Raw genomic sequence first — 19,921 nt, 5'->3', positions numbered from 1 at the left:
AACACTGATGAAAAAAACTGAAAATGACAAAGAAATGGAAAGACATTCCATGCTTAAGGACTGGAAGAACAAATATTGTTGAAATGTCTCTACAACCCAAAGCAATCTACCCATTTAATGGAATCCCTACCAAATACCAAAAGCATTTTTCACCCAACTAGAACAAACAATCCTAAAACCTGTATGGAAACACAAAGACCTCAACTAGCCAAGGCAATCTTGAAAGAAAAGCAGAGCAGAAGGCATCACAATTCCAAAAGTCAAGTATATTACAAAGCTTTAGTAACTGCAATACCTGGCTGACTCAGTGGGTAAAGGACATGACTTTTGATCAGGGGGTTATAAGTTCGAGCCCCACAATGGGTGTAGAGATTAAGTCCTAAAAACAAAAGAACTAAAAACCCAAAGCTGTAGTAATCAAAACAGTATGGTACTAACACAAAAACAAACACAAATATCAATACAACAGAATAGAAAATCCTGAAATAAACCCACCATTATATGCTCAATCTTTGACAAAGCAGGAAAGAACATTCATCAGGATAAAGTCTCTTCAACAAATGGTATTGGAAAACTGCATAAAAACATACAAAAGAATGAAACTGGACCACTTTCTTACATCATACATGAAAATTCAAAATGGATTACAGATCTAAATGTGAGACCTGAAACCTAGAAGAAAACACAGGCAGTAACCTCTTTGACATTGGCGGTAGCAACTTCTTTCTAGATAGGTCTCCTGAGGCAAGGGAAACAAAAGCAAAAATAAACTATTGAGACTACATCAAAATAAAAAGCTTCTGCACAATGAAGGAAGCAAAACAAAATGGCAGCCAAGAGAATGGAAGAGGATATTTGTAAATAACATATCTGATAAAGGGTCAGTATCCAAAATATATAAAGAACTGATATACCTCAGCACTCAAAGGCAAATAATACAATTTAAAAATGGGCAGAAGACATGAACAGACATTTCTCCGAAGACATCCAGATGGCCAACAGCCACATGAAAGATGTTCATCATCATTCATCCTCAGGGAAATGCAAATCAAAACTACAGTGAGATAACATCTCACACCTGTCAGAATGAATAAAAACAACACAAGAATGATAGGTATTAACAAGGATGTAGCGGTAAAGGAACCCGCTTGCACTACTGGTGAAACGGCACATTGGTGCAGAAGCTGTAGAAAACAGTATGACGGTTCCTTAAAAAGTGAAAAATAGAACAATGTTATGATCCAGCAATCACAGTTTCCTTAAAAAGTGAAAAACAGAACAACCTTATAATCCAGCAGTCACACTACTGGATATTTACCCAAAGAATACAAAAATACTAATTCGAAGGGAAACATGCACCCCTATGTTTACAGCAGCATTACTTACAATTGCCAAATTATGGAAGAAGCCCATGTGTCACTTGACTGACGAATGGATAAAGCAGATGAGGCATATATATTCACACACACACACACACACACACACACACACACGGACTATATACAATGGAATATTACTCAACCATAAAAAAGAATGAAATCTTGCCATTTGCAACAACATGCATAGAGCCAGACAGTAAAATGCTAAACGAAATCAGTCAGAGAAAGACAAATGCTACATGGTTTCACTCATATGTGGAATTTAACAAAACAAGCAAAGGAAAAAAAGAGACAAATCAAGAAACACTCTTAAAAAAGACACTGAAGGTTGCCAGAGAGGAGGCAGGTTGGGAGTAATGAGTGACATAGGTGATGGGGATTAAGAAGTGCGATGGGGGGTGCCTGGGTAGCTCAGTGGGTTAAGCCGCTGCCTTTAGCTCAGGTCATGATCTCAGGGTCCTGGGATCGAGTCCCGCATCGAGCTCTCTGCTCAGCAGGGAGCCTGCTTCCCTTCCTCTCTCTCTGCCTGCCTCTCTGCCTACTTGTGATCTCTGTCAAATAAATAAATAAAATCTTAAAAAAAAAAAAAAAAAAAAGTGCGATGGACACAATGAGCACCAGGTATTATACGGAAGGGAAGTACTGAATCACTATATTGTACACCTGAAATTAATACAATACTGTATGTTAATAAAACGGAATTAAAATAAAAACTTTAAAAGACAAGAGAGGCTAGGGATGCCTGGGTGGCTCAGTTGGTTTGGCATTGGACTTTGGCTCAGGTCATGATCTCAGGGTTGTGGGATCAAGCCCCATGTCCAGCTCTGTGCTCAGCATGGAGTCTGCTTGTCCCTCTTCGTCTGTTCCTCCCCACCAATTCCACAATTACATGCACGCTCACTCTCTAAATAAACACTATCGTTTAAAAAAAATCTTGTCTTTAGCACCTACTACGAAGAAAAAAATATATAAGACATAGAGATTTGAGTAACACCCAGTTCCTGCCCTCAACAAAACCAACCTACCAACCAGAAGTCTAAAACTGCATAGCATGGGAATACAGCAAGACAGAGTGACATGGTGTCAAAGGTTTTGGAGTCAGGCTTAATATCCCGCAGTCCCAACCCCACCATGCTTTACTTGCCCTGTGATCTTGAGCCAGTAACTTAAACTCTCTGAAACTTAAGATTCCACACTTATGGGGCACCTGGATACCTCAGTTAGTTAAGCATCTGACCCTTGGCTTCAGCTCAGGCCATGATCTCGGGTTTGAGAAACAGTACCACCCACCCTCCCTCCGCAGGGTTCCGAGCTCAGTGTGGAGTCTGCTTAAGTCTCTCGCTCCTTCTGCCCCTCCTCCCCACTCACCCCCACACATTCTAGCTCTAAAACAAATCTTTAAAAAAAAAAAAATCCTCAAATATAACAAATATGCCACAGAATAGTTGTGAAAATTAGAAATAACATATGACAAGTATCTAGGATTATGCAGAGTACAAAATGTATATTAGAGAAATGGTCATAATTGTCTCGTGTTACTGGGTCTGCTTATATAAGCCCAACTACAACTTTAATGCCCATATTTAAATGTCAGTGGAATGGCCTTTTCCTTTTTTATTTAGGTTATTAAAATGATAGAATTTAATTGCAAATGAAGATATGGGACTGGCTGAGGGAGGATGAAGGATGAGTCACACATTTTCTGGCTTGAATAATGCCAATGACCAAAGTGGGAAAAAGCAGGCAGGAGTCTGGGGATGAGGAGACTCGTGGGAGTCGGGGGGGTTGGGGGGAGGGAAGCAGGGAGACAGACAGAAGGAGACTTATGTGAGTGGGGTAGCGGGGAGCAGGGAGACAGGAAGCAGGCAAGTACTGGGAGGGAAAGGAGTTCAGTTTGGAGATTCCTACTTAGAAGTAAATAGGAGTCATCCAAGTAGAACCGTCCAAGAGATTGTTTGAGACAAGAGGATGAACTCACAGAAAGACTTAGGGGTCATTAACACGTGGGTGGTGCTGAAACCACAGAGGCACTAAGGTCCCCCAAGGAGGCTCAGCGGACTGAAAGAAAAACCACCAAGGATCAAATCTCAGGGAACATGAACATTTAAGGGCAAATACAGTACGACCTAGGAAGAAATTAAAAAAAGAAGACATGTAGTCAGAAATGATGCAAAGGAACCCAAGAAGGAAGTTTCAAATGAGGACTGGTCAGTACTATCAAGTGCTACAGAAAATTCATGCCAAGGACGCCTGGGTGGCTCAGCAGGTTAAGCCTCTGCCTTCAGCTCAGGTCATGATCTCAGGGTCCTGGGATCGAGTCCCGCATCGGACTCTCTGCTCGGCAGGGAGCCTGCTTCCCTCTCTCTGTCTGCTGCTCTGCCTACTTGTGATCGCTGTCTGTCAAATAAATAAATAAAATCTCTAAAAAAAAAGTCATGCCAGAGAGTTCTATCAGAGGCCATGCGTAACCTTAAGAGCGGTTTCCATGAAACTGAGGCAATGAAAAGCAGGTAACAGGTCATCTGTCAGGTCCCGCCTCAACAGTAAGATTCTTTGATCTCAAAATATAAATTCATTCTCCATCAAACCTTTACGTATTAAAACTTCAAATAACAAGTTGCAAGATTTTCCTTCAGAGAAAGGGAATTTGCAAAAGAGACAGTTAAACATTTAACATGATCTTTGCTATTAAAGCTCCTATCGACTTCCTGAAGTTGGTCCCAGGGAAGGAATAAAGAAAAATTAGCTAATTCTCTACCACCCAAAAACCTCCTGGAAGAGGAAAAAAAAAAGTCTATCCCTTACTAAATAAATTTCCTGTCTAATAAATCTCTGGGGGCAATACATTTAAATTACTATTTCAATACTACTTTGAAAAATGTGTTACCATAGGTCAAAAACCTTTGGTTTCAATATGCAAATCTCTGCATTCTTTGGGTGAAATTCCATTTAAGCAGATTCCCACCTGGATTCCTAAATAAGCATTAACTGTTATTAAATTTAGAAAACTGTTCATCAGTGTCATTTTTCTATTTTATTGTATACTTACAACAGTAAAAAGTGTTGTCCCGGGCAATTCTAACTTAAAGTTATAAAATGTTTCTACCATGCAAATTATGGCACAATAAGGGAATGTTTGGCTTGGCTGTATGAACTGGTTAAACTAGTTAGAAGAGCTCAAAAATAATTCCCCCAGACATCTGCTCAGGCTAAGAGTTTGTTTTTAAGTCCAGTCCACATACAAATATTTTTCAAGAAGTTATACACTATCTCCATTTGAGGAGTTTTAAGAAAACATAGCAGGGACTCCCTCCCCAACCCCGAAGTTCTAGTTCAGCACACCTGGGGTGGGGGGTGGGGGGAGTCCCAGTATTCTAATTTTTAAAGCTTCACCTTGGATTCTGCTGTGTACTCCCCAGCCACGCTCCTGCTGAGAAGCTTTACCTTTCCGCAGGATCCCGCGAAGTTTTAGGGGAAATGTGACCATTGTGTTCTTTATGACAAGCAACGCAGGGCAGGAGGGGTCAGGGCAGAACCTGAAGTCCTGCCAGCAAGCCACAAAGGACATATGGCAGAGTTCACCTGCATGTTACATGCACGTTTCAAGAATTAACAGTGGTTTGGAAGCAGCTTTAACCTTGACTCCCATCTCCTAAGGGGACCTCTTCCAACACCCACAGAGAAGGAATATAGGGCAGTTTTCAGAGCCCTCAGTCAACCAGTCTATCCTGGACCTCCTGGGGATGCCTGCTCCATGGCCTCAACTGTGAGCAGCTGAACATAAATAACTAACAATCCTCCAAGCTGTGCTCACTTAAGATGGAATTGGAAGACCCAGTTCTCAGCGAACTCTCTTCTCAAAGGAAAGAGGGAATATTTGAGTCCTGCTAACTGCCACACATTAGAGATAGGGAATGCAACTAACAATGTGAACAGAACAAAAGTTTTACCCATCAGGAGCCTCCAGGCTTACCCAAACCCCTGAAGTAGGGATTTTTGTTTGAAAATTCACATATAAAACTGCAGCACAAGAAAACTATAGTACAGGAGTTTAACAGGTTTCCTAAAGTTTCTGAAGGGAAGGGAAAAGACACAACTCAGAATAAGTTAATAGGACTTCTGTGTTTGCAAACTGTCAATAGTAAGGTATTAAGCTAGTCACACAACATGTATTATATGCTTTCAGTGCGGTACTGTGCTATGAACCATACAGAGACCCAAATCTTGATATGGGCACCAAAAAATGGAAAGGGGGAAGAAAACCATATTGAAGCATCCCTATTAATAAGAGTGTTTTAACAAAGTAATTAAGACACAAATTTTTTTTTTTAATTTCTTTGACTAAAATCCCAATTTACTTTCAAAGCCCTCAAAATTTTCAGAGAATAACTCATCTTGGAAAGCAGGGTCTCTCAGAGGACGGATTCTCCGTGGGTCCCACTCACCTTGCCTCATCCCATCCACGTGCTGGCAACAGAGAGAGGTGGTCTCACTCGGGGGTGTGGGGGGGCACCCAGAAAGCTCCCCTGGACAAGTTGACCACAGAAAGCTAGAGAGAGAACTGGACAAAGGAAATCCTGTGAGCACACTCCCCTAGGAGACAAGAAGCAGAGAGTTTATAAAAGCAGCTACAACCTCCCGGAAACTCCCGACAAAGCCATGATGGAAAGGAAAGAGACGTCAGCACATAACATACTCTTAACAGAAGGGAAAGCAAGGTTACCGGCTGGCAAAAGCAAGAAAATTCATTCTTTCTTCTGATGCCCTCCATCTGAGCTGACAGGAGACACTTACTGAAAGCCTCCGGTCAGGAGCAGGGTACTGAAGTATTTGTTTACTTCTCCCATCTCAGGTTTTCCCTTTAAGTGATGCTAATAGGTCTGCAGCCCAGGACACAAAGAAATGTTTCAAAGCTTTGAGATAAGGGGCCAAGAACCTCCCTAAAACACGCAGGGTACTGAAGTTCCCACATTCCCTGCCCCAGTCCTCACAGGTCCCAGCTCTCTACAGAGCTCACTCTTTCTGAACACACTGCCCAGTTTCACACCTCTGCTCTCCTGTTCCCTCATCCTGAAGCACCTCTCTCCCACTCTGGAAATTAGTCACCCTCCTAGCACAGTTCCAATATCCCCCTGCATGCCCTGCCCCCCTCCCCCCCTCCCCCACGGAGTTACACCAGTCCTTCTTCTCAGGGACCTGAGCTCTAGCATCTGCTTCCTTCTGCCTCTACCTCCCCTCCTACCAATTTCTCTAAGGCTTGTCTGAACTACCACCCCTACCCTGACCTCCTGCCCTTGTCACATGAAGAGGCAGGTGCCCAGTACATGCTTGTTGAATGAAGGACTCCAAAAGCAGGTTCCCATGACTGACTCGGCCTACTTGCCAGGGAAATGTTCTTCTGCAAGGGTGCGACCCATGCCCAAGCAGACCAGCCGTCAGGTCCAGTCCACATCAATGCCCTCACAGCACTGCTGCTGGGCTTCCCTGCCAAAAAGGACAGAATCGTGTATAGTCACGTTTAGGCCCACAAAACCATCTTGGCAGGGCAGCGGAGCCTAATAGGTTCGTGCACGCAAAGGCTGGGTGGAGGCCTTCTCTCCCCTTTAAGTCTGTTTAATGAGAAGCTCTAAGAGACATGCCCCCCTTCCCCACCAGGACTTCAAAGATGAGAACAGAACATAGAAGCCTTTCTCGGGGAGCAAACCGAGGACGGGTTCAAGTCTTGCCCCACTGCAGAGACAGCAGAGATCCTGCTGGAGCAGAATGCGGAGGAGAAACCGACATGGACCGGGTGATCACCTTGGGTCAAACGTTTCCTCAAAAATGGCCTCATCTTGAATTCAGCGACAGCCTACAAATGCTGCCGAGGCCTCCAGGCCCCAGTCGTCAAGCTCACGGGTAACACTGGAGCTTCACTGAGAGACAGCACCACCTGGTGAAAGCCGTGGCTCTGGTGTCCCAGGGCGGCCCTATTATTCGCTCATAAAAGGGATCACCTGCCTCCTTACAGAAGGTTCTGGCAGCCAGGGAGTGGCTCCATCTCACAGCTGACGCAAGCTCTTCAGCCAGCCTCGTTTCTTAAAGCAGAAAAGGCAGCCTTCTCATTTGTCCCAGCCACACCTACACACAAGTACTCAAAGAATACCCATCAACAGCTCACAATACACCAGCTGTCAGGCAGACCCTCTGCCCAGAGGACCCACCGATGTGCGGGCACCATCAAAATTACATCTGCAACAGGTTATGCACACGCACACTTTCGCTCTAGCCCCTTCTCCACCTAGAGCAACCCATCTGTTACACCACTTCTGTAAGGACAAGGGGAAAGGTCCTTTCTGAGTCCCAGACTACAAAGGCACCACTATAAATTACAGAGTCACAGAGGTCCCAAGGGGAGGCGGCTTCCTGCAAGAAGAAAGACTGTCCCTACAGCCTGTTTTTGTGGTGATGAGATCACAGAGTTTAGATTCTGTATTTGGTCCTACATGGGTTTTAAGGGTCATCCATATTCAGTAATTACAGAAAGGGGAAAAAAGCAGGTCAAGGAGACCAGAGGAACTCTGAGTGGTGTTTGAGAAGTTACTTAGAACTGCAGTGAGATCACTCACCCCAACTCAGAAACTGTGCCTTCAGAATCAATGTTAGGTGAGAAAAAGGGACAACTTTCTTTTTACTTGCTTTCCAGTATTCCTCCATTCGAAGGGCTCCATTCACTTTCAATGTATAACCCAAAATTTGGGCCCAAGAAAGTTTTGAAAAACTAGCATTATGCCACAAAATATTCTCCTGTAAAATTCAAAAGGCAAAAAAGTGTACTTATTGGAAGAATTTTTATGGAACGTAAAACACAGGTGTTTAGAGACCAGATGAATGATAACCCCCAAATGCCAATCAGTAGCTCTTAATTTGCAGATCTAATTTTTAATTGGCACCTGAAAAAAAAAAATACCTTAAGATGCTTTTGAGAATTATTAGGGTTTACTTCCGGGCCATCACTCTCTTTCAAGGATGAACAAAGACACTCCCAAGGTGTTTATCCAATCGAAGTAAGTATTCGTCAAAAAGAATTTTTATTATCCCTCAGGTTATATCCCTAAACCCTACCAATGGGCCTCCTCAGACCACAAAACCAATTACCGTGCATGTTCGTGGACCAAAGCCTGTGACCCCTGGTTCCGCGTGTGACAGTCCACATCCTCTCCTTGCACAGAGTTCTGCAGCCTCAACATTGCTTCCCTAGGAATGAGGCCCAGAGCGGGGACGAAGGTCACATGAGAGTTCACGGAGGTGCAGGTCACAGTCAACTGTCAGAGTGGAAAACAATACCACAGAAATGCTAACATGAGGAAAGGAATGTTCTCGTTTTGTTTCATTTTGAATGCTGGTGTTTAATAGAAAGCAGGCTTAAATAAAGATGGAAGGCAGGGAAAGAACCTCAGGGACTCCGCATGCCCTGGGGACAGGAGTAGTAAAAGGCATTATTTTAAAATATTTATTTCCTGGAATATTATGCAGCCAACAAAAAACCCCGGAAATCTTGCCATTTGCAACGAAGTGGATGGAATTAGAGGGTATCATACGCTAAGTGAAATAAGTCAATCAGAGAAAGACAATTACCGTATGATCTCTCTGATATGTGGAATTTGAGAAACAAGGCAGAGGATCATAGGGGAAGGGAGGAAAAAATGAAACAAGACAAAACCACTCTCAATTTCAGGAAACAAACTGAGGGTTGCTGGAGGGGAAAGGGGAGAGGAATGGGGAGGCTGGGTGATGGACACTGGGGAGGGTATGTGTTGTGGGGAGAGCTGTGAATTGTGTAAGACTGATGAATCACAGACCTGTACCCCTGAAACAAATAACATCTTCCATGTTAATAAAAAAAAAAATAAAAAATAATATAAAGTGCCTATTTTCATTTCAAATCCTGCAGCTTCCATTTTCCTTGAAACGCAGGCACTGCTTGTGTCATTACATGCCATACCAAGGTAGCTTTCAATCCTAACCGCCGGATCAGAATCTCCGGGCGAGCTTTAAAAATTCTGATGCCAAGAAAAATGAAAACAGAATCTCTGGGGATGAGGCTCAAATGCTGACCCTTTATAAAGCTGATCAGCTGATCTTAAGGTATAGCCGGGCCTAGAACCACTGCCCCCCGCCCTATCCCGGGGCAGTTTTCTTTTTACCTGACTGGTGTGGGGGCAGCAGGAAATATTTATGCCTTAAAAAGGAGGGTGGAAGGACAAACAAAGGGACCAGGGACAGAGCTGGAGGAAGCTGAAGTGCATAATAATTTGCAGGTGGTGTGCACTGGAGTGGGTGCAAGGCGTGGCCTGCAGGGCACACTCCCTCAAGGAGAAGACAGGAGTGGCACAGCCTGGGCCGTTCCCGGAGTTAAGCCCTGGAGGGCAAGAAGGGAACAATTCAAAGCTCATCTGTAAAGAACATTCCCATGTCAAGTGTTTGCTGTGTAAGAAGGGATTAAAATATGGTTTTCATATGGGAAGAATCTACTGAACCGTATTTACCCCATGATTTCTCCCGGTTATTCCAGTAACAGTATTAACAGGGTTATTGCTTGGCTTTGTTTCGTTTTTTTTTTAACTGACGATCCGCATTTCCTCGCTCACCAAATCTAACAAAGCACACAATCATTAAAGGAAAACTTCCTAGAGTTACAGCACCCAAAAACCACAGCTTCCCTAGGCCTAAAACCCAGCTGGCTCAAACAAGGGCTGACCCCGGACGTGATTTTAATTTAGCATCGTCATGCTCTCCAGTAGGACGGTGACTGGCTGAGGAGGACACGGACATTTGGGTGAAGGATGAGGACTACGGGAAGGCCGTCTCCAGTTGAGCAGTTAATTCTATTTTCCCTTCCCTGGTCCTTAATTCTTAGGCTACCTGCTCTACACGTCCTTCTGAAACAGTGACAAAAATCAGGCAGCCGAGCTCGGATGCCTCCTTCCCAATTTCTGTCTCTCATGGGAAAATTAATCGGCTTTGCCTAATCCATCCTTTGCCAGTGTTTCCCAAAGTCTGTCCTGCAGGCCACAGGAGCAGAATGAGGTCATCCCTGGACACCACCTCGGACCTCATGAGAAGAGGACCACACTACCCCGAGTAGAGCCCGAGGGCCTGCACTTTAATCAGCCACACAGACACAACAGTCAGCAAGCCAGTCACAAACCCTCACGCACTCCCCTTTTGAAATGGGTTCACCAGATGTGCTGCTAAGCGTCTCCAGAGCTTCTGCCACTTGCCCGCTGGGGTTACATGTTCCCAGGGAAGCTGGTCTCTCCAGCGTCACTGCAAGAGCACTTTCTCAAATACCGCTTGGCCCCCAGCACGGTTGGCTCAAGGTTCCCGACTCAGTCCCTCTGCTCTGAACCCAGAGCAAAACTTCTCCAGCACTTCCACTTGGGATTTCGGGTCTGTTAGTTCTCTCTCCCAACCACATGCTAAGCTTCTTAAAGGCAGGCTCCACATCGTGCCTCTGTATCTTCCACACAGCTCCATGCCTCTTGGTTTCGAGAATAGTGCCTGACTGACGGAACCCTCGCCTCAGCCCTGAGTTTTTCTTCCTTTACCTTCTTCTCATTGTCCCTGAAAAAACATTCATGCTCTTCTTGCCAGGACAAAATCGCTCAGGCATGGGTGGGAGAAAAGAATTACACACTAGTGAGGACAAGAGGGGAGGGGACAGAGTCCTAAGCTAAAAGCAGCTAGGAACCAAAATTTAGTCTTTCCAGCTGCCAACATCTGCAATCCTTCAGACAGCTCAAAACACATACAGCTAGAAGAGAACTCGCCAGCCTCTCCCCACCTCTATCCAACACCTCTTTCGCAGGCCCTCCCTGAGAGCTCTTCTAGATAGGATTCTAACAGGAGGGAAATATTTGGTTTCCCAGGCCACTGCAAATTAAGAGGGTAGTGGGTAACTGCTAAATTAAGGTACAATGCCAGCCCTGAGACAGTATGACTGACAGGGACAATTTATAAAATCCCAAACAGTAGATTTCAGGTTGTTATAGTTTAAATAGACTTTCAATCCCCAAAAGTGTCCAAGGACACCAAAACAAAGCATTTCAAAACAGCACAATTTGTGGCCCTGAAAGATTATCCTGGGCACTAAGAGAAGGTTATTTTCACTTTCTGTAGGTCTCCAAGCCACTCTATCCCAGAGGGAAGATGCCCACATGGCCAACCTCAGTCCTCAGGACCCAGGTGTTCTCAAAAATAGGAAAAGATGCTCTATCCAGCTGCAGAGTGCTGGCTCTTGGTGGTCTCCAACACTACTGAACCCCGGGACAGACTTTCAAAGGCAGGTACAGCACTGCCATTCTGATGGGGAAGCTTCTGTCTGCCTACTCCCATCCTCGCCACACACTGGCACTTCTCATCATCTACATTTTCTTGTGGTGCTTACAGTTAACATCCTTACCAGATTTAAACTTCTTTGAGCAGAGGGATACCATGCATGGACACCATGTCCCCAACCTCTGCAACTCACAGCTGATGCCTGCTTGCCCTCCCCCAGTTCCCTTTGTCTAGAAGCCCAGATGGTCTTAAGGAAGGAGGGATTTTTTTTAAATTAACATATATTATTTGCCCCAGGCATACAGGTCTATGAATCATCAGGTTTACACATTTCCCAGCACTCACCACAGCACATACCCTCCCCGATGTCCATAACCCAACCACCCTCTCCCTACCCCCAACCTTCAGCAACCCTCAGTTTGTTTCCCGAGATTAAGAATCTCTTAGGGTTTGTCACCCTCCCAAGCCCATCTTGTTTCATTTTTAAGGAAAGAGGGATTTAAATAAGTGTGTTTTAAAATAGCTCAAGCATTTCTTTTTTCCTTTTTTTTAAATTCTAATGCCAGTATAGTTAACATAAGCCCAAGCATTTCTATAGTCTTTAAAGATGATGATCTTCCTGCTTTCGTAAGGAGTTAAAAAATAAAAGTTTAAATGTTAGGATTCTATAGTCAATGGGGCAAGCTTCGGTTTAGCTTGGAAACTAATCTATATGGGACATAGAGACAAGGAATAAATTCTGCATCATTGCATGTACCTATCTGAACCACAAAGGTTAGGGTGAGTTTTTCCTCATCTAAGAGCAATCTAACCCTCCAACAACTTCAATCATTTATCTATTCCGGAACTGATTATTGGGTAACTTCATATTTTTTTGTCTTGGTAAGTAATAGCATTCAAAAGTACTGCCTTGCTTTGGGATTAGTAAAGAGAGTAGTTTAATGCATTTAAGTGGCAATTCCATAATAAAAGGTCATGGTTTACACTTCCTTCAAGGGATTTTTTTTTTTTTATCTAAAATGAGTTAAAAACTAAATCTATTTCCAGATTCACAAAAGCAATTCTGAGTTTTGTTTCAAGCTCATTGTTGAATGTGTCTCAGACCCACTCATTTTACAAACAGGCTACAATGACCTACCGGGATACGGGAAACCTCTCTATTTTAAGAGGGTGGAGGTCAAGGTTGTCGGGACATCCAGGCCTGGCCTGCTGTTTTCAGCTTCTACAGCCCTTCCTTCCCACAGCTGAGGCCTCTTGACCCTTGCCCCACCCCGCTGCTTTGGCTCAATCCAGAGGGAATTTCTAGAATAGAGACTTAAACAGTTAGGGCCAAGTTGCTTTTGCTGCTTAACCGGCCCTGACCCAGTGTCTAGTGACTCGACTTCTTTCTCCTGCTTTCCACAGGCCTCACTCACTTGGTTCTGATAACCTGCAAGTCTCTGGAGGCTGAGGCCCTTCCTTGCCCTTGGCAATCCTCCAAGGGACCAGAGGTCTTTTCTAGACCCACAGGGAACACGGATGCCCCGGTCAGGCTGCTGTGCTGTGCTGGGCCGTTCCAAACCACCATGTGCCAGGCCACTAGCACTGAAGACGGTGTTCTTTCCTCCTGGCACACTAGACTTCCTCCCAGCTGCAAACAGTAGGTCTGTTGCCCTGCTACATGTCTCCCAGCCCTGGGCAGGGAGTTCCAGGCCCAAACGGGGCCTCAATAGGAAATGACTCAGATCACAAAAAGCAGAGGGTCCCCTGGCCAGAACACAAATAAGTCACAAGATCTTAACCTATCAGAAATGCAAATCCCAGCAACAAAACATCAACAAAGCAAGAGAACATAGGACTTGTCTGTTCTATGAGAAAAATGCCCCCCTCCCCGGCCCCCTCACCCGGGGCTGACCGTGGATACGCTGACGCCACTGCAGCTTCCTTCAGGAGTTCGAAGGTGAAACCTGAGGAAAATCGGAGAAATGGCTACAACTGTGTCTTTCCTGGGTGGAGGGGAGTGAAATTCTTACAAACCACTCCAAAGCTAACACCTATAGCTACTGAAATTACAAATATAAAAACGAGATAAGTCTTCTCTCCAAAGAAATCAAGTCATGTTCTAAAACCCTGTTAACAAAGATAAATTTATATGTACATTTTTAAATCAACATTTAAAAAAAAAATTAGACAACATTAAAAACTCTAGTTGGCTCAACTGTATCCCAATTCAAAAATAACATGAAAAACTGTAACCTTCATTTTCTGGTCAAAGCTTATTTTTGCAACACCTATCATTTACTACAGAATTCTAGCATTTTCTGCTTTCCACCGCTATTTTATAGAAAGACATTTCCCCCTTGGCTTCATATCTTTGCTTTTTGATCTTGTTAACAATCCAGAAAATTCCAACCTTGCAATTTTTTTCAGTCCTGGGAAGGAATAACACACAGTGATTTAAAAACCAAAAGCAGTGTTAACACTTCCTCAGTGACACAGCTGCTGTAAGTGACCAGCGAATAAAAGCTTGGTTTGGTTTTTCCCTTTTGGAAAATGATGACTTTGCCTCAAAATAATTCTCAAAGTTCCTGAACACATGGTCAAAAACAGTAAGGCATCAGGAAAGCAAGAAGCACTAACTACCTATGATCACATACAGCGAATACATGAACAAGATGGTCTGTCCAATGACTGTGGACAGGAACGGACCCATTCTCTACGCCATGAATTACGAAGAGCACAGATTCTGTATTACTAACCTAAATCGATATATCAGGCCTACGATCCAGCAACCCCACTTCTGGCTATATTAATCCAAAAGAACTGAAATCAGGTTCCCAAAGAGAGATTTGTACTTCCATGTTCATCGCGGCATTATTGACAATAGCCAAGCCTACAAGCAAACTAAATGTCCGTTGACAGATGAATGGATAAAGAAACTGTAGTACACACACACACACACACACACACACACACACACACACACAGAATATCATCCAGCCTTAAACTAGGAAGTAACTCTGTCACGTGCTAAGACATGGATGAACCTTGAGGACTATGCTGAGTGAAATTAGTCACAGAAGGTCAAATACTGTATGATTCCAACTCATGAGGTATCTAAAGGAGTCAAACTCAGAGGCAGAAAGTAGAATGGCTGGTTGCCAGGAGCTGAGGGAAGGGGGAAATAGGGAAATGTTGTTTATCGGGTATAAAGTTTCAGTCGTGCAAGATGAAAAGGTTCTAGACATCGACTGTACAAGCTTGTGCCTATAGTTAAAAATACTGTATACTTACAAATTTGTTAAGAGGGTAGATCTCATGTTATGTACCTGTGTGATCAACCACAATTTAAAAGAAGGAGGAGGGGAAGGGGAGGGAGAGAGGAGGAGGGGGAGGAGAAGAAACCAGAATTCAGATGATGCTGGCTTCAAATTTCCCGTCCCTTCCGCTTCGTACTGCCTACATGCAAGAGGAGTATGTATGATAGAGGCGAGCACAGAATTCAATGCTAGAGCGCAGGGTAGGGAGAAGAGAGGGGACAGGGAGCCAAAGAAGCCTGAAGCAGTTGAGGAAAGCATCAAAATGGAGGGTGACTCAGCTCCACCCCTGAAGGAGTAAGCTGAGCCTGTGGCGCCTCCAACAAGCCTGGCATGTGAGTATGGACACGGAGCTGGTCCAAGCCAAGAAGGCATGCTAGGAAAGAGACTTCAACGGCTGTGGGGGCCAAATTATGTAGAACGAACTCCACACTTTCAACCCATGAATTACTCACCAACAGCTAGAAACTGAAGCAAAACCGAAGGAACTGGTCTGGGTATCCTAAGCCATTTATAATCTACCCCTCAGAGTTTCAAATGTTTTCCAAATCCTGGAATAGATCTTGCAATGTGACAAGTAAGTAATATAAAAAATTGTAAGGCACAGCTCTCCATCAAGGCTAATCTGAATTAAAACAATCCAAAGTAGGACCAAATAAAGTGTATAACATTTCTAAAGAAAGGAATAAAAATACGGTATGAGAGTAATGCCCCATCTATCCAACATCCCTGAAAAATTAGGTATGCTAATTAAATGAATCTTTTAGATAATAAAACTGCTCCCTTTAAGTATAAAACCTGTGTTAAGGGGCACCTGGGTGGCTCAGTCAGTTAAGCCTCTGCCTTCAGCTCAGGTCATGATCCCAGGGTCCTGGGATTGAGCCCAGACATCGGGCTCCCTTCTCAGTGGGAGCCTGCTTCTCCCTCCCCCTCTGTCCCTCTCCCCTGCTGGTGCACATGCACACTCGCTCTCAAATAAATAAATAAAATCTCTTAAAAATAAATAAATAAATAAACCTGTGTTAATAGGGGACATCTGCATATAGACTGGTGTGGGACAGATACTTTGGAATTATCTCTATTTTGCTGTGTGATAATGGCATGGGGGATCCTTCTTAGAGATACATAGTGAACTCTTTGCAAGGAAAATTACATAGTGTCTGGAATTTGCTTTAAATTGCTCTAACCACATAAAAATCAGTGAAGGGTTAGTAAAACAAGATTGGCAAATCTTGTTTTGTCAGTATTTGTGAAGCTGGTTGATTGGTACATAGCAGTTCATTATATTCTCACTACTTGTATGTTTTTTACAATTATCCATAATAACTTTAAAAACCCCCAGATGACCCATTTGGAATGAAATTGTCTCTAACATTTACAATCCAGATTCCAGCTACCCTATTAGCATACACACATCTCTCTCAACCTGGAATATCATTTTGGTTTTTTTTTTTTAAGATTTTATTTATTTGTTTGACAGAGAGAGATCACAAGTAGGCAGAGAGGCAGGCAGAGAAAGAGGAAGGGAAGCAGGCTCCCTGCCAAGCAGAGAGCCTGATGCGGGGCTCAGTTTCAGGACCCTGAGATCATGACCTGAGCCGAAGGCAGAGGCTTAACCCACTGAGCCACGCAGGCGCCCACAACCTGGAATATCTTTTTACTTCACCTGGACAACTCCCATTTATTCCCCAAGTCTCTACCACGTTGTGTTCACTCCAAAGTGGAGGTCTTCATTTTCCCTCTGCTCCCACTATATATCCCATTCATCTCTACCCTGTACCCCTTATTATGCTGTCTTGTATTTGCATACAAAACCATCTGCCCCCTTGGAGCGCCTGGGTGGATCAGTGGGTTAATCCTCTGCCTTCCGCTCAGGTCATGATCTCAGAGTCCTGGGATCAAGCCCCACATCGGACTCTCTGCTCAGTAGGGAGCCTGCTTCCCTCTCTCTCTGCCTGCCTCTCTGCCTACTTGTGATCTCTCCCTCTGTCAAATAAATAAATAAAATCTTTAAAAAACAAAAACAAAAACAAAAACCATCTGCCCTCTTAAATTTTAAGTAAGGAACCCTATTAATTTGTCATCATATGCCCAGAGCCTGGCACAGAGTACACAACAAGTAAGTATTTGGGAATCTAACAAAGCCTAACCTGGAGTCATCACAAAAACCCAGTTACTATCCTGCCAAGGGATCTTAGAAAGGCCTGTCAGGCTGCACAGCATGTTTTCTTTCCAAGCTGATGTCCTTATACAGTCAAGCATGCCTCCAACTTCCATACTGTCATTTCTATGGGTAGAATCCCCAAATACACATTAGTGCTCACAATTCAAATGGCCTCCAGCTAAAAGAGCTCTGGGCAACACTTAGGAGACAGGTGTGTATAAACACACATGATCTATTTATTATGGACTACTCAGAGGGCTCTTCTGTTTAATTCCAAAAGTGCGACTGTGTTCAGAACAACTACATTGCCAAGGGATACATAACTGTCCCTGTACAATACCTACATCTCCTGCCTGAGGAGATCACTAAAAGCACCAGCAGAGAGAGAGTGGCATTCTGGCCACTCCCCTGACAAGCACTGTCACCTTGAGGGTGGTGTGCCCCCCCCACCACCAGCAGACTCCAAATCTCAATGAACAGGAAAGAACAGACCTCCAAAGGCTGTTGTGAGCAAGTAAAATCATGTACGCCCAAGACTTTCAAAACTATTTTATGTAGCAGAACTCTTTTCTTGTACAATGCCAAAAAAGACATTGATCTACTAATTTCCATAGGAAAATTTTTCAGTTTAGGTTTTAAGGTTTTTTAAATGAGAGTTGAAAGTCCCCTTTCCTGTCCTCAAACTTTGACTTAAGGCCTGTATCACATACTCTAGCCCTTAATTATATGTCACTCCATATTTTTTAACCCTTCTCTTGCACATGGACAAGAGAACTCTAAAGTCACAGTAATCTAGATTCTCATACTAGCCTGTCAATACTTTACATACACTATTTTTTTTAACTTTAGAGCAATATTCTTTGGGGTGTGTGTGGGAAACATTAAATTTGAAAATAACATTTAAGTTCAGCAATTCCTTTGGGTTTAATTTCAGTTGTATTTTGTTCAATTTAAATAAAATTAAATTTATTGTCTTATTTTAAATGCGTGCAGGAAAGCTCTGAATGATAAAATCACTTTTCTGCATTTTTTTTATTTGTTCCAGAAGCATAGATTACTTTTGTCATTGGGAAAATAACCTAAAAAAGGGGGGGGGGCTTAATAATTTTCAGTTGAGTGAGAGAAGCATCCAGGAGACCTGCCCTCTAGTTTCAAATGTAAACTGGAAAACCATGGACACCTACCAAGTGTGCGGGGGGGGGGGGGGGGGGGGGCTGTGCTGGGTGGGGGTTGGGTGGGAGGATCAAATATTAGATGACCGTGATGATTACTCTATGTTTCATATGTAAATTATCCTTTTTAAGTTAACAATTCTCCTTATATTCTCATTTATAGTATTATCTCTTAGATGATCAGATATTTTAGTTTAGTGTCCTATGCTAATTAGGTAAGGAGTTGGGTATCTTAGCCTCCAGTAACTTCAGACTCCAAGCATCTCACAAAAGCTCAAAAGATGATCCAAAACCACACCTGTACTTGAAAACCACTTCAAACACTGTAGTGATGATCCACAGCTCAGAAGGTGTTCGTGTGAGTGATAACACATTATTATACTTTAACTTAACAAGCCCCGTTTTCCCACGGATGATGGAAAGATCCAAGCAGCAGCACTATGGTACCTAGAAAAAGACCATGGGACCAGAGGTCAGGGAAATGAGAAAAACTGGCTACACTATTCAACAGATGTGTGTGTCCAAGAGAGTGATGTCTATACCACCCAACAGAGGTAAATGTCCAAGAGGGTTATGTCTATACCATTCAACAGAGGTGAATGTCCTACAGGGCTATGTCTATACCACTCAACGGATGTGTGTGCCCAAGAGGGTTCTGGCTGTACCACACAACAGATATATGACCTTGAACTAGGCTCTTAAATTTGTTGGCCCTGACCGGCTTCATATACAAAGTCAGCTAATTGGATTAGATGTGTTGAAGTGCTTCCAATTCTAAAATTCAATCTAGATCCAAATTCTTAAATGACTGAATGAAAAGAAATAGGTGTGTACAGTCCTTACCACATGGGCTAGCGTGCAGCAAGCACGTCACAAATGCTAGCAGCTGTTATTAGAATAAGGTGGTTTAGGTTTATATGTGTTAATATAATACATGGCATGTATTTGAATTTCTTTGGTGGGCTTTTCTAAAAACACACACATGCACGCACACACACGCACACTTTAAAGTCCTATTTTAATCAGCGTTGTTAAGCCAAAAAAGTCCTTCATAAATTATGAAGCTCTGCATGAAAGGACATGAACATCTCAAGATCAACTGGCTTTGTTTTGTTTTACGTGAGACACTCTTGCAGCAGCAGGAAGAACTCACGAGTGCTGTGAAGACTCCGCACACATTTACGGAACATTGCTGCCCGAAAGCTGCAGCTGGGGAGGCAAACATCAGCAAGGCCTGCCTCTGGGTCCAAACAAGGGCAAGTGATGGGAGTGTCAGGGTAACAAACTGTAACAACTTTTACCTGCTTGGGTAGGTAAAAGGTTATCGGGAGACCTCCAGAGCAGAGGTCTCTTAACTAACCGGTGACAGAAATTCTGTCTGGCCCTCATGCTTTGTTTTTGCTTTTAATGGAGTTAGGTAGCCAAGACTCAGAATTAGCGAAGTCATACAGAAAGAAGGAGTTCTAGCTTCTCTTGGAAATTTGGAAGTGCTGGCAGTATTGAGCCACATTTCCACTCAGCAGCACTCCAGCCCTGCTGCTCCCTTAGTCAACCCCAGCACCGGGGCTGAGGACCGGACGCCATTCACCG

General features: G+C 43.6%; 1 protein-coding gene across 8 annotated transcripts in view; it reads right to left on the bottom strand.

Moving 5' to 3' along the window:
- TANC1 (tetratricopeptide repeat, ankyrin repeat and coiled-coil containing 1) overlaps positions 1-19,921 on the bottom strand; it is a 232,017-nt gene that overhangs the window by 170,351 nt on the left and 41,745 nt on the right. Inside the window, exon 2 of one of the 8 annotated variants that reach the window (XM_032355656.1) lies at positions 13,594-13,645. The exons of the other annotated variants lie outside the window; for them this stretch is intronic. The gene's annotated coding sequence lies outside the window, so the exon portion shown is untranslated. The remainder of the gene's footprint in view (positions 1-13,593; positions 13,646-19,921) is intronic. 8 annotated transcript variants of the gene reach the window in all.

This window comes from Mustela erminea, chromosome 8 (genome assembly GCF_009829155.1).
Source record: "Mustela erminea isolate mMusErm1 chromosome 8, mMusErm1.Pri, whole genome shotgun sequence".
In the NCBI taxonomy this organism is placed as follows: Eukaryota; Metazoa; Chordata; class Mammalia; order Carnivora; family Mustelidae; genus Mustela; species Mustela erminea.
The sequence above is the reverse complement of the archived record's forward strand: the minus strand, read 5'-3'. Positions and strand labels throughout refer to the sequence as shown.